This window comes from Patagioenas fasciata, chromosome 2 (assembly GCF_037038585.1).
Source record: "Patagioenas fasciata isolate bPatFas1 chromosome 2, bPatFas1.hap1, whole genome shotgun sequence".
In the NCBI taxonomy this organism is placed as follows: domain Eukaryota; kingdom Metazoa; phylum Chordata; class Aves; order Columbiformes; family Columbidae; genus Patagioenas; species Patagioenas fasciata.
The window spans coordinates 77,337,824-77,352,293 of record NC_092521.1 but is presented as its reverse complement, the minus strand read 5'-3'; positions in this window follow the sequence as shown (position 1 = coordinate 77,352,293).

Here is a 14,470-nt window from a genome sequence, read left to right as displayed (position 1 = left end):
CCCCCCCATCAGGTTTATGTGCACAACCTACTCTACAACAGCAAGCGAAGGGGAAAGGTATTTTTGAGAATAGTGTCCACACCAGTTCACCCCTAATTATGGCTGCAAGAGCTCAGCTGCCACTGTTTACAGAGGCAGAGTTTATCTCCACCAACAGAAAAAACTAAAAAGCTCAGGGCTGGTGCTGCTGGGTAGGAATACACTGTAAAAAAATATGATCTTGACCCCAACGTTATCTAGACCGCAGCCAAGAAACGGAGAGCAAACCATTAATTTACTCATGCGTTGCTGGGCATCCCAGTGTGAGGTACATGTAAGGGCTCAGGAATAATTGTTTCCTGGGACTGGGTTGCATTAGCCTCCAGAAGTGTCTCGCTGGGTAGACTTGCAACTGAAACAAAAATGTTGACTGGTTTTTTTTCATACCTTGGCACAGCACAGGGTGTACAAGCCAGTGCGCTGCAAGGGAGGCTTGCTCAGCTCCTCCACTCCTGCTACTCATCCTCTTCTGCCAGCAGGCAGAGAGAGCTCTGAGTTTGGTGGTATTGCTTGTGTCACAGGAAGTGATGAGAGGAGTGTGAGGGGTGGAGACAGCAATGCAAAGCTGGGAAAAAAAAAAAAAAAACAAACAAACAAGGGGCCTGAAAATACAGAAACTCAGAGCTTGTGCATGAAGACAGATGCACACCCATAATTGCTAACAGTGGAATGGGCCCAACAGATTTTATGCACTGAGATCATCAAATGTTACTAAGAAGCTAATGCACTGAACATTTAATAGCAGCAACATGATGCACGCAAAGTTTCATGCCAGAAAAGTGGGAGGGAGCAGCAGAGGAAAATCACAGGTCACCACTGGGCACTTCCAGCTTCATCCAGAAGAACATGTACGTGAGGGCAGTGACTGCTTACTGCTATGAAGGAGACAGAAGGGGGTTGAGGCTCTTGATCGAAGACATTAAGACTAGGTCCAAGACTTTATGACTGGGTCAAAAAGACATTAGGCAGCTAAAACAGAGGCAACTTTTTGCAAATACCCCCTCCCCTCTGCCCCCACAATCCTCAGTGGCAGACTGTGGTCTCCCCAATGGGTACACGGACACAATGCACACAAGGAGTAATCCCATCAAGGACCCAGCTTACGAAGGCACTTTACTGTCAGCTGGGCAATACCCACAGTGCAGGTGTGTGGCTGATCGGCCACCTGTGCTGAACGCTGCCAGTCATGGGGTTGGATTTGCCAAGAAGCAGCTCGAGCCACTTGCAATTTGAAGCTCAGTGTTTTCCCTGGAGACCAGGTGTGCACCATGTGCACCAGCATCTGCTAAAGAACTGTGCTAGGCCGGCTCTTTTCCAGAGGACAAGTCAGTTTTCAAATAGTGGACTGGAGCCAGTTTCAGATATTTAGGTTGAAAAGCGGAAAATTTGAGTTTCATCCCCAGGCAACAGGATTGAAGCCTGCAGCTGATACTTACAGAGAAGCGACCATACCCACTTTTCATGCTGTTCTAAAAAACAAGTAAGAAAAGCAGTGACTATCACGTCTTTCAATATGCCTGGATTAGGAGCACTTTCTCCTAAATCTTGCTCCGCTCTTCTGAGGGCTAAGCCAAACAACTTCATTTAACAGAAGCTCTTCAAGTTCTTTCTTCCCAACATCCCTCCATGGGTTTTGCACCATCTCAACCAGGCCACGTTGTTCAAAACATCAGCACACCACAGTCCTCTGCAAGTTCAGCAGGGCACAGGCACAAGCACTGGTGCTAGCCAGGAAAAGCACTCTAGCAAGACACCATACCAATGCATAATTCTTAAACCTAATTCTCAATTGTACTCATTGTAGTATTTTTACCGCAATTTTAAAAGCAGTTCCTGTCTTCTGTGAGACTTGGTATTGCTTTGCCAGAAGAAAACCCATGCTAAACTCTTGCAAAGTGTAAACCTTTAGCTTACACCTAATTTTAAAGCCCACAGAAGTCCCGGGAACAACTTCCATCATCTTCACCAAGCCATGAATCTGGCCCAAAGTGGAAACAGATAAAGAACTTGTGCAACCTTCTCAAACGGTAAGCACATCGTGGCCATTCTCGCCAGCACACCAAAGGCTGCAACCTTCTAAGGGCTAGAAGGAGAAAAAAGGCAAGTTATTTTCCAGTAACTGTCTGTCAAAATTTACTATAGAGCTTTTGGCTCTCTGTAATTTTATTTTCACTGCTTTAAGAGAGTGACTTAGATGAAAAGTACTTGCAGTGACTGATTGTTGCAGTTAATTTCAGTAGTCGGATGCCTACTTTCAGACACTAAAATACCTTCCTTTTCCAGACAGGCAAAATCTAAAGCTTGCGACTGAATCTAGAAAAGCAAAATAGCAGCGGTTTCCTAGTCACTGTATTTCACAAATTCAATTAACATTCAATTTCACATAAGCCTTTTTTTTTTTTTACATTTATATCTTTACATAGCCCATTGGCTATCGGATTTACTTTTTACATAATTTACCTATTTTACATGAATGTTGTATAGGCAGAAAAATTTTGATAATTAAGCACATTGACACAGTAACTAACACACCAAGGCTGAAGAGAAAATGTGTGACAGAGAATTCAGGCTATTATGTATAGATGCAATCAATTATTACCTCTCTTTGACATCAACTGATAGAGGAAAAAAAAAAAGAGCATCTAGTGTATGAAACCTGACATCTTCCATAGCAAATATAAGTCCTTAAAGAAAAAGACTTACACTCTTTCACTCAAAAAACCTCACCAAAATGTTTTCGTCTAAGCTACCCTGGGCTTGACTTGTTATTGGCAAGTCAGGAAGGGAGGAGAATTTGCATTGTATGCAAAATTTGAACAATTTTTTGTGTTGCTTTGGTTTGTACCTGAGATCTGCACATGTGAAGAAGGCGGCCACTCACTGTAGTGCTGTAACAGCATTAAGCAAATCAAAATGTGCAAAATAACGGCCACATTAAAAAAAATCTGAAACACACCACTCCTAAAACCCTGGATACCACTGCAGGCTCAGCATCACAGGAAAGACAAGGGCGGGGGGGGAAATGGCTGATTCTTTTGCAATAACAGCCTCCTATTACAGCACACTGTCTAAAGAGTGACCAGTGCAGAAGCTGACCAGGAAAGACCCACGGACTCTGGAGTGACGGCAGCTGTGGGGCTGAGCAGAGCAGGCTGTGGCGGCATGTGGAGCAGCCCATTTGCCTGTGGGGCCCCTGCAGGTTGGGGCTGAGGGATGACAAGAGTGGGCAAAAATGAGAAGAGTTATCTCAGTCCATGCGCACCCCAAGAGTGGGCACAAGGGATGCAGGAGCCAAGGAGCAGGTGGACTGGGAGGAGAGCGGTGGGTGCTGCAGCCTGGGATAGCCCAGCACAGGCCTTACAGTTCTGCTGCAGGTCAGCCAGGGGCCTTCCAGATCAGTTCTCTGCTTTAGTTTCAGTTAGAATAGCATAAGAGGTCACCTGCTTATTTGGTTGGGGTTTTTTTTCCCCTCTGGTTCCTTTTTAATAATGTATCAGTTGTTATGATCCACTCTGATTATCAAAGCCCAGGTGCAGAGCCAACACTTGCACATCAGCAGCTCATTCTGCTCTTGCAGTCACAGCTTATCTGTGATAGAGGAAGGAAAAAATAAATAAATAAAGTATCAGTTAGCAGAAACTGATAATTATGTGTCCTGAACAAAATTTGCATTTTGCTCAAATTTTAAATAAAAAAAAAAAACCAAACACAAACAAACAAACAAACAAACCAACCAAAACAAAACAAAACAAAACCTGGAAACTTTAAATCTGCCTCGTTTGCTGTCGCATTTAAGCATGAGCAGCAGCTCAAGCTCCTGTGCTGGGCTCAGGTCTGGACAGTGGGAAGATACCAGTGGAGGAGTCTACTGACTGAATGGGGATGTGCTGCGCACAGATCACTGCACAGATCACTGCACAGCTGCTGCCAAAAAGGGCTCCGTGCCAGCACACAAGCATCAGTAATGTATTTTAAGTTAGTAAGAAGGGAGTGGATAATAATTGGAAGCCAGAGACCAGGGGAATTAAATATCCAGCTGTTAACACAGGGGAAAGTATGAGGTGTGTGATTTGCGCTTTTTCTGCTTGTTTAGGTTTTTTTGTTTGTTTGTTTTTTGGTTTTTTTTTACTTTTGATAATTAGGACAATAACATTTTTTATGTGACTATCTGTGGAATGTGTTTTAAATGAGAAAAAAGAAAAGTGATGCTAATATATATAATTGAAAATTTATGTTAATATATATAATTGCTCAATACAGTTGGAGACACGTTGTTTTGACATCCTAAAATTTGATGTATATGTGTAGGTTAAAATAATGATTTGGTTTAACAACACTGTGATGTAAAAGAAAAATATGTACTCTCATAGAGTGCAAAATTACACATCTATTAGGGTAGCTGTGTATACCATACATAGTTAATTAATGACTGTTCAAATCAGCAAAATTAAGGTTAAACAGGTGTTAAAGACAAGAGGATTTTCGAGCTGCTTCCTAAAACAACAAATGATGGCTGTTATTCGTCTTGTCTCTGCCATGCCACAGTTCAAGTGTTATGTTTGTCTGCTGTATTAACTTTGATTTAAAAAATAAAATCAGTTTTATAAATCAAAACAACTCCAGTCACAGCTAAGCCATCCGCTGAAATAAGGGATGTTATCTTTTATTGTGTTTCCAATACCATGTCCAGAAATCATGAATTATCCCAGAAAGACTGCAACTCTTTTACTTTCAGGGATTTACTCAGTTCTTACTGCCTCTCATAAGACCATCTGTCAAGGCACTGGTGGAGCCTGACAGTATGGCCAACAATATTTTCAGGAAATCTCAGTGAAGAGGGATGTGTTTGGGAAGCAAAACAGCAGGTCTGTGTCTTGCTACAACTGAAATCCTGATCCTTCCTCCAAGACTTTCATCCATCCCAGACAGGGCTGGAGGGCTGGAAGAGCAGAAAGGGGATATGATTGCCCCAACCTGCTGTTTGAAATAAATCATCGCCTGGAACTAGCAGCATCTAAAACTGTTTACAGACGTGTTAGCTCTAGGGGTTTTTTTGGCGTGGGGGCTCCAACAGGGTTTTATTGTGTGATTTTGGCTAAAGGTAATAGAAGAAACTTTTTTTCAGCAGGAAAACTTTATGGCAATTTTAGCTTAGACAAACCCACTGGAAACATCAGATAATTCAGACACCGTTAACTGCAATGTACCAGGTGCTGCTTGCTCTTCAGTGCCATTTAGATAGATCTAGTGGCTGATGCCTAAGAGCAATCCTACCTGTAAAATTATTCCAGAGGGGTGAATGAGCTAAAAAGGTAAAAAGTACTCTGTGGACATGTGGTAGAGAGAAGAAAAGATAAGTAGGATGACCAGTGGGCAGGTGTGTAACAGGTGTAGCTTGTATTTGTAATTTCTCTGTGCTTGGAGGGCATTTTTGCTGAAAAAGGCGGCATGCTGTAAAACAAAGAAGGATTTGTAGCTGTAGGAGTGTGGATAGCTGGGCCAGGTAGGTGTCTGGAGTGAGTAATAGCTCTAAGGTAAAGCAATAGCATCCAGTCCTGGGATACAAAAGTTGCATTCTAAAAATAAACATCAAACACCATTTTTTGTGTATGACCTTTGGAGTCAATTCTCAAATGAAGAAGCTGTCTCCTGTATGCAAAAGGACTTCATAGGTCCTGAGCAATATATGGATTTTGTGGCAAGGAGCAATGACAGAAACAGCAAGCAGAGCTGGTTGAGGTGGCTTGCAGAGCAAGGCACAGCATGGGGAACAATTAGTTGTTGTGTTCCTCTCATGTGAAGTTCTCATTCATCTCCCTTTCCATAAAATATTTTAAGGCAATGGGTGCACCATGGAAAAGAGAAAAATTTAGCTTACTGAATGCAAAAAAGTTTTCATTTTATTTTTTTTCCGATGCCTCTGAAGGGTGCTGAAGACAGTGTTTTATTTGTAACCTCCTTAAATGTACCCACTGCTCCTGTTATTGCCAGTCAAGTCCTTGCAGACTTGACTAGTCATTGTACCTGGGTCAATAAGTGAGATAAGCAGTGCTGCCACCAAGAATTGAAGTTAACAGAGTCTTAATGTAGTCAAAACAGTTTGATGTGATGGAAGACACTTGCAAGGCAAAGGTACTGAGACAGTTTAAAGTGTCTTCTGGAGAGTTCCCCTCATCACAGAAAGGGATGGAGGCAGTGTGCCTACAGGACAGGCAGAGGTACACTGAATCTTTCAGGTCTTTGCACAAGACTGTACAGCTGCCTGCTAAGCTGGGCATGCAGTTTGCTGTGTGGTTTTGGTGCCTTTGCACAGGACAGGAGATACGAGCCACTCTTAGCACCTTGCAGGACACAGGATTGGCAAGGACTTTGCAGAAGTTTGTCCTCTGGCTCAGACCCAGTGAGTGGCCATGTCTGGGTGGTGGCAGGACAGAATGTGTGTGTGCTCACATGGGTGGCAGTGGCAGTGATGCAAGAGCTAAGGTGAGTCATAGAGGAACCGAGACTTTACTGAGCTCAGACACTGGGACAGAAATTGGTCAAGGTCAGCAAGGCTGTCAAACAATAATAATGATAATAGCATTAATGGAAAGGATGCATTTGTATTAATAGTAAGTTTTAAAATCTGTAACAATCACGGAATGTATTAAACCTCAGACCATGTCTGGATTTGTCTGGTCTTGAACCCATTTTAGCAAAAACCATCCTAAAAACTTCTGTAACAGCAACTCTGTTATCCATCTTTCTAAGGCTGTCTTAGTATTTATGTGTCTTAGCAGAGGTTTTGCTTAGCCTTGCACAATTATGTGGTGTCAGCAGTCAGTGTGAGCAAAAATACTTATCCAAATACAGGAGGGATAAAGTATAACCAATTAAATAGTTGTAGATTAAGGCATTAATAGCATGTGATAAGTGAGGCAAGGAGGACATGAGCTGCATCCGAGGCCAAGCTGATAGACATTACAGATCATGGATGTACTCACGAGCCAGTCAACCTGAGGGGAAGTAACAGGGACTGGAAGTTAATCTGGGTAACAGCAAATATCCAAGGGACACACTACTTTCTGCCCCTCTGGAGGGATACCCAAAGAAAGAGCTCTTGCCTGACATTCCTCAGGCTTAGGGAAGGAAAAATGTTTTAGCTCTGAGCATGTGTCTATTCTTCATTTGTGTAAGATCTTGCCAAAATTACATCGAGAATCAGGAAGTTTTGTCAAGTGGTTGTTGTGCAGCACTGACAGTACCCAAGACCTGTAAAAGAGTGTAGCATCTGTGCCCATCCCAGGATGAAAAGTCACCAGAAATAGAGTTGCTTCTCCCTAACACACCTGTGGCTGTGAGTTTATAGGTAATGACCTCAAAGATTATTTTAAAAATACATTGCTTCAGCTTTGACAGTTTCTCAGCTGTCAAAGTCAGTGAGCTGCTCAACTTTGGTTTTGGTTTATTTTGCTGGAAATGGAACATCTGTTAATGCAGGGTCAAGCCTCAATAAAATAAAAAGCTTCCAGAAGAGGAAAATGACACATGGCTTTCCTTCACATTGGAATATGGTGGGAAAGGACTCAGCAGGCTGTGGAGAAAAAGCCCTGTTGAAGGCTACATCCAACTGGAGGGATCTCCATGAGACAATGGAAGTACCGTGCTTGATCAGGTAGAGATTTTGCTATATTCAGCCTTTCTTCTTGACTTCACTTTTCTAAAAGCAGAATGAGTGGACACTCTGCCTGCTGACGATGACTCTGGTTAGGACAGATGCTGTACAATGTAAACAGAAGTCAGTCTAGACAGATGAGATCAAATACTATTTTTCTTCTTTGTGCTCTTTATGCTGTTGTTATTTTTCCCTGAAAGGACGATGAATGTTATTTTTTATATATTTGATAACTGATTTGCGTTATTTACTAATTTAATTTCCTTAATGTTGATAGAGCTAAATAGTACAATATGGATTATCTTGATTTTTCTAAAACCAAAATATTTGTCTGCAATTTCTAGTAATTCACTGAAGACATTTATGCCTTACAGTGACAATCAAATAACGCATAACTGGCTTTCTGTTGCTTTCAGGAAGCATCAAGAATGAAGTGTGATCAATTCAGAAAGTTCAATAGACACTGGAGCTCTGTTCTTTATAAAAATAACTGAATTGTCTTCATAAATGCAAAGATCCTAACACTGGATTTACATCAGAAGGTGCCTGGAGCTCTTCATCCTGGGTAGAGCTTCGTTCCAGAATTCACTTGCTCATCCAATTGATCAAAGTCAATAAACATTTTGTGTTCCAGGGAGGATGCCTTGTTTTGGACTCCCCAGACATCACGTAGGCTGGAGGAATAGGCTCTGAATTAGGATAAACATCCATTTTAATTGTGCTTTTTGACTAGGTACTTATATTTTGAAAAGTACATGCACAGGGACTTGTTCAAGAGAGTTTATAAATTTCAGTAAATCAATATTGCTTTTCAGTTCTGAAGAAAAAACACACTTGTTAGGAAAACCTTCCTTGCCTGGGTCTTCATTGCAGACTATGAAGGATCTGTATCGCAGTATCCCATGTCAGGCTTGAAAGCTTACAGTCCACTACCTTGTACAGCAATGTAACTGAAGTCAATTGTATCTGCCGATTTTAACACTTGTTAGTATAGAAAGAATTCTTTTGTCAATATTTTTTTCCAGATGGTTTCCTACAATGTGTCTATGAGGACAGGTGGTTTTACCATGTTGACTAAAGTTTGAATGTGCCTTTCATCCAACGAAGTAAGAAAGATAAGGCTGCAGCAGCACTGGTCAGAATTACAGTTCAGTTTCTGCATATCATCCCTACCACTAATTTAGCTCCCATTTTTTGTTAATATCCTACACAATGTTGGGGTTTTTTTTCATGACGAAATGATCTTCCTACTTATCTTTTTTAAAGGGTTAAGTAATTTTTTCATCATGCTGAAGAACATAACTGTAATCTTGAGGTTTTTCATAAAAGCCTTTCTCTCCTTCAAGGGCATGCTGACTAAATTCATCCAACTTTGCTGCTCTGATTTGCATATTAAAGAATTGTTTCTTCTTGCAGAAAAACAGAGTGAGCAAAATCCATGGCTTTTGAGGCCAACTATAAGCTAGATTAATGTTAGAGAAAATAATTACAAAGACTAAAATAATTTATAACTTACTAGAGAAGTAACAAGGCAGTAGCTAGTTACGGGGTTAACTGCTTGAAGAGGGAGTTCTGCTTCAAAGGCTTTTATTTTCCAACAAATATCTGTGAAATAAAGTCTCTATGAGAACACCTAGCATTTAAATACCATGCTGTATCTGTAAAGCTGAGCAGGGAGGACATGGGTTACCTATGCACAAAATAAGCACTCCAAAGCCAGTATTTAGTGGCCATGTGCAGAACAAGTCAAGAATTGGGTAAGTGCATGCAGTGGACTCTTCAAATGAGAATTCCAGCTTTTAAACCCAGATTTCAGCCCCTTTTTCCTAGCAGTAAAAGTGCTAAAGTGGCCAATATATCTTAGCTTATGAAGGCTTTAACATGCAGTGTGACTGCTGGCCAAAATCAGATTGATATGGTCGTAAACTTGAATGTCAAAGATGTTGAAACAAAGCTTTTCGACCGCTACAAATGGTAGGAGGGAGAGCTGAAGAGGTGCTCTGCTGTATGTCTGTACATATGCTTTGTGTACCTACAGGCTACATCTTTCCTACAGAAAGATGAGGAAACTGAATGTGCCTATAATACAGGTTATTTGAGGAACCAAATACATTCCCCCCGTGTTTTGCATTCCGAAAGGGTACAGTACTTTTTGATAATGACAGACATGTTAGAGAAGAAACAGAAATCATGGAAGTTCTTCTGTCATGCAGTTTTCTTTGCTTGGAGTTAGCAACATTGCAGGTTTCTTTCCTATGTCTCTAGCCAGCTGTCCCCTACAAACATACTTGCTGCTAAATCCTGTCTAACGTGAGGTCTAGAGCATCTCATACAACTGTCTGTTTCACTGTTGTTTTAGGACTGTCCTACTAATGCAGTTCTGAGGTGCATGTATGCCACCCAAACAAAGTTCAGCCTTTTTTTTGTTTGTTTTAATTCGCTCTCTTGTCTTTGACTGGAACAACCTGAACTAAAATCCCCTATTCTTTCCTTTTTTTTTTCGTTCACAGAGCAGCCAACCATTTGAGCAACTAAATAGCATCATTTCCAGAGACTGAAGCATACTCATTTCCCACACTGAGACTACCTTTCAAGAAAAGCTTCATTGTGAGCTGTTCTTAGTTCACTGAGCTAAGGTGCAATGAAAAAGTGATCAGAAAGAGGCATTAGAACTGCTTCCTCTAAGGTCTCTTCCTTTGCTCTCATTTGTGGAGGATGCCTTTGAGTATCTGTCGAGGTTTCAGTCTTAACAACAATCACTCTAACTCATGGCTGTGTAAGAAATTGTTGGCATCAATAATTTTTGGCTGATGTGACATAACAAGTTTTTGCATATCTCATTAAGTAACAGCATGTCCTGTGGTAGTTCTCTTCGCGTTTTCTCACTTTTGAGCACCTTTTTGGCAGAGGTGGCACATAAGAACTTCTCCAAACTAACTTGCTTGTTCTCATTACATAAGAACGTGCCTCTTCCACTTCTATGAAGACCTTACCAGTAGCTGTCTCTTTTCTCTAAATTTCCAATAAAATACATACATCATGCTTTCCTTTGGCTTCACTCTATCCTAACACAAAACCGTCTAACACCTCTAAATTTCAGTTTCTTTACAGATGCTTTCAGTAATCTGTGCCAAGGCTTCATATTTTGCAGCACCATTTCACTTGGATAATTTGTGCTGAGCTTAATACTTCTCCATGGTTAAATATGTACTCTGTAAAGCTTTTACAACATTGGTTTAGTACTTTCTCAGACTTAGGAAAGCAATCAAACATACCTCCATAAGAAGTCACTTCAGCAAATGTATTGGCACTTCATCAAGAGACTTTCCTCGCTTCCATTTCCTTACCTGCTTTTATGACTTGCTACTTCTAAATACACCCAATCTCATCCTGGTTGGATTTACACTATTTAATTCCTCTCTTGCATTTTCTTCATGTGGTACTCTTGCAAAATAATCGTTCCAAGCATTGCTAATTAATTCAGCATTCATTTCCAAATACCTTATTTACCTCCAACAGAAGCAAGTGTGTTTCTATCCCTTATCATTTGTTCTCTTGCCTGGATGAGCTTACAAATGATTTTTTTTTTTTTCTGTCTTGAGTCTTCCTGTCCCTGGAGAGCTGTAAAATTCACTGCTAACTCCACTTCTAACTGACACTACTTCTTTGGCTTCCTTTCCTTTTGTTGCATTTTCAGTAGTCAAGTGACTGTCCCTCTCTTTTCAACTCCATGTACTCTTTTATTCAAGTTTTTAATTAAAAAGTCTATTTTATTATCCAATTCAGCTCCAATATTAGTATTGGGGAATTTTTGCAGAAAACTTACTTATAGTTCATAGGCTGTCCCATTTACCTTGATTGTCTTAAACAGATCATAGATCTCAGAGGTACTGTTAATATCGCCTGGAAAATGGGGGCTACATGTATGCAATGGGGTATGTTCTTGCCCAGTCAATTGTTTTGTTTCAGTGATTTTTCTGAGGTTGTGACAGTATTCGAGACAGCAATGAACTCTTTTGCCCCAGCATCAATAAGTAGTAAAACACTCCTACATGGATGAAGAATCAAGATAATGGAAAGTACACAGGTAAACTTAACAAGCATTTAACAAACTCTATGAAATGCTCATCACTTTAAAGCTTCAAATAAAATTTTCATGGACAGATTGTTTTCAGAAGATCTTATTAGCAAACATGAGTTCCTTTTGAAAAATTGGTCCCTGATCATTTTTCATGAAATGTATCTTCTGCTGAACAGCTGATGGCTGCACAGTATGTTTGTAGTAAAGCCAGAGAAAATGGGCACCATATCCTGACTCACTGTGCTGTGTTTTTTCTACCCAAAATCCTTCCACTGTGCAACCCTTGTTTTGTCTTGCTACTGCGCATAAAATGCAACATGAAAGCAGAAAAAGAAAGAAGGCTTTCTGAAGAAGAGAAAAGATTAATCATCTTTGCAATGTCTCAGAGTTGCAATGGGAAATATTCATAACTTCAGTGGGGCAGCAGAAAGCACGTGTGCAAGAGCCACTTGCAACTAAGAAAAGAGAAAGGGCATAACCTCTAACCAGAACATCAAAAGCTCTGTCACTTCACTTGAATGTTAATTTAATTCTTTGACAAGGGTAACTTAATTTGTTGGCAGGTGATAGAAAGAAACTTGACAGGTAAGCATAACCTGACAGGTCTTGAATCACTGCTTTCCCCTCTGCCTTTTCGTTGTGAGGTGGAATTCAGGCTAAAATATGCATTGCCATGAGGCTAAATGTTGGCATGGAACATCCTGTACCAGCTGTTAGTTTCACTTTTAGGAGATTTTGGAGACATACTTAGAATATTTTAACAAAAGAACAATAACAACAGAAATGTGTAAAGAGCTTAATTTTTAAAGGACCAAAGTCAAGGTTGACCTTTTCCAGTTTTAGTCAGCAAATAGGAACTGACCAAGTCTTCCCAATTTGAGAACACTTATTTTGCTCCAAAATTGTATGGAAGCCTGACAAAATATGAAAATGAAACAGCTGTCATAGTCAGTGAGGAAAAAATCAAATAAGACACATTTCAGCGAAAAAAAAAGAGGCAAAAAAAAAGGCTGTGTGAATCTATTTTTATTTTTCATTATGATTTCAACATGTATATGAGATTAATAGCAAAATTCACTGCATAATTAGGATAGCAGGCTTACTCATTTTCAGTCTGCCTTCTGGTGGTTAGAACTATGCCTGAGAAATAGAAGTTATGGATACCATACCATAGCACTGACGATTTGCGCTTGATCCTGCAAATATTTCTACATGTGAGTACCATGAACTACATGAACACACCCACAGCTCAGTAGGACCATTCATAGGTGTTAAGCTGCATAGGGCTGTGAACTATTTCCATGATCAGAGTCCTAACTTCTGACGGTTTACAAGGTGCGAAATATGCCTCCAAAACCTGAAGGTGAACACATCCCATAGTTTCCTTCATTACTCCAAACAGATCAGTGGAATTCCTGCTTAAAACTATTAATACTTTTTTTCCCCTTAATTTGATCTGATTGCATTCACTCCCTGGAGATTGTATTTAAAAGCTCAAAAATGTCTTTATGACATTCCTGTTTCATAATGTTGTTGTGACTGCTAGCAGATGTGAGCAAAAGATGAAATGAAGATGGAAAATGTTGCATGGAACAATTCAGGGCACCACAGCTCAGCTGGGTGCATATCCGTGTACTAGGGTTTTCCTTTGTTGCTTTTATGTTATCTTAGTTGTAATATTAGGCGTTGCTCAGCAAAGCAGCTTGTAATTTCTCCATTGAGACTGTTACAGCTTTCGGGCTCACCAAGCAGTCCTTTCTCTGACATCTCAAGTATAATATACTGACAACAAGCAACATCCTCTCAATGTAAGTCATTCTTGTCTGAAATTTTGAACTTCTCATATATTTGAACACATGATGTGCATTTTTATGTTGAGCTTAAGAAATTTTTTAGCTTCAAATTATTCAGTATTTATAAATCTTGTCCAGTTTGGTCCAAGCAACTTTCCTGGTTTCTATATATTATAGAAATGACCCTGTCCAGCTCTAGATAAGGGTCTGCTGACTTCTCCAATAGAACCCACTGTCAGTGGTTAGCAGCTCAGTCATAAAATATCTGATATGGCAAGCAACATCTCTTGTCATGGAGGATACTATTTCAGTATGGAAACACTGTATTGTAGACTAGTTTCCATTTCCGGCTTTTCCTGGAAAATCAAAAGGCATTTCCCTTTGAGAGAAGCTGCTAAGATCTCTGTTTCCGGGGAAATGGCCCCTCCTGGGTCTAGAAACTGTCACTGTTTTCAGGCTGCCAGGAAATGTCCATCTCACAGTCTTCACTCCTTGTTTCATCACCGAGGAGAGGTGTTGTACCTGCACACTGCCAGACAACATCTCCTACTGGTGATGTGCTTTGCATAGGTCTGAATTTTGGTCCAGCTGTTATAAGTGACATGCCAAGTCAGAAGTACCTTCAGAGCTGAAAACATTTGCAAGGAAGTTGCAGAGTGCTATTAAATAATTGTGCATTCTCATACATAGGTATATTATACATATGTATGTATATTCATAGTTTTTTTGCACGTGTGTGTATGTAGGTATGCATATATGGTACAGAAGTATTTGTTTCAGCAGCTGGCTTAGCACAATTCTGTTGTTAATGATCCAAATTAGATCTTTATGCTTGCTATCTACATATTCATAATAACATCGCAGACAGATATTTGGACCATTGGTATTACAAAGATCAATACT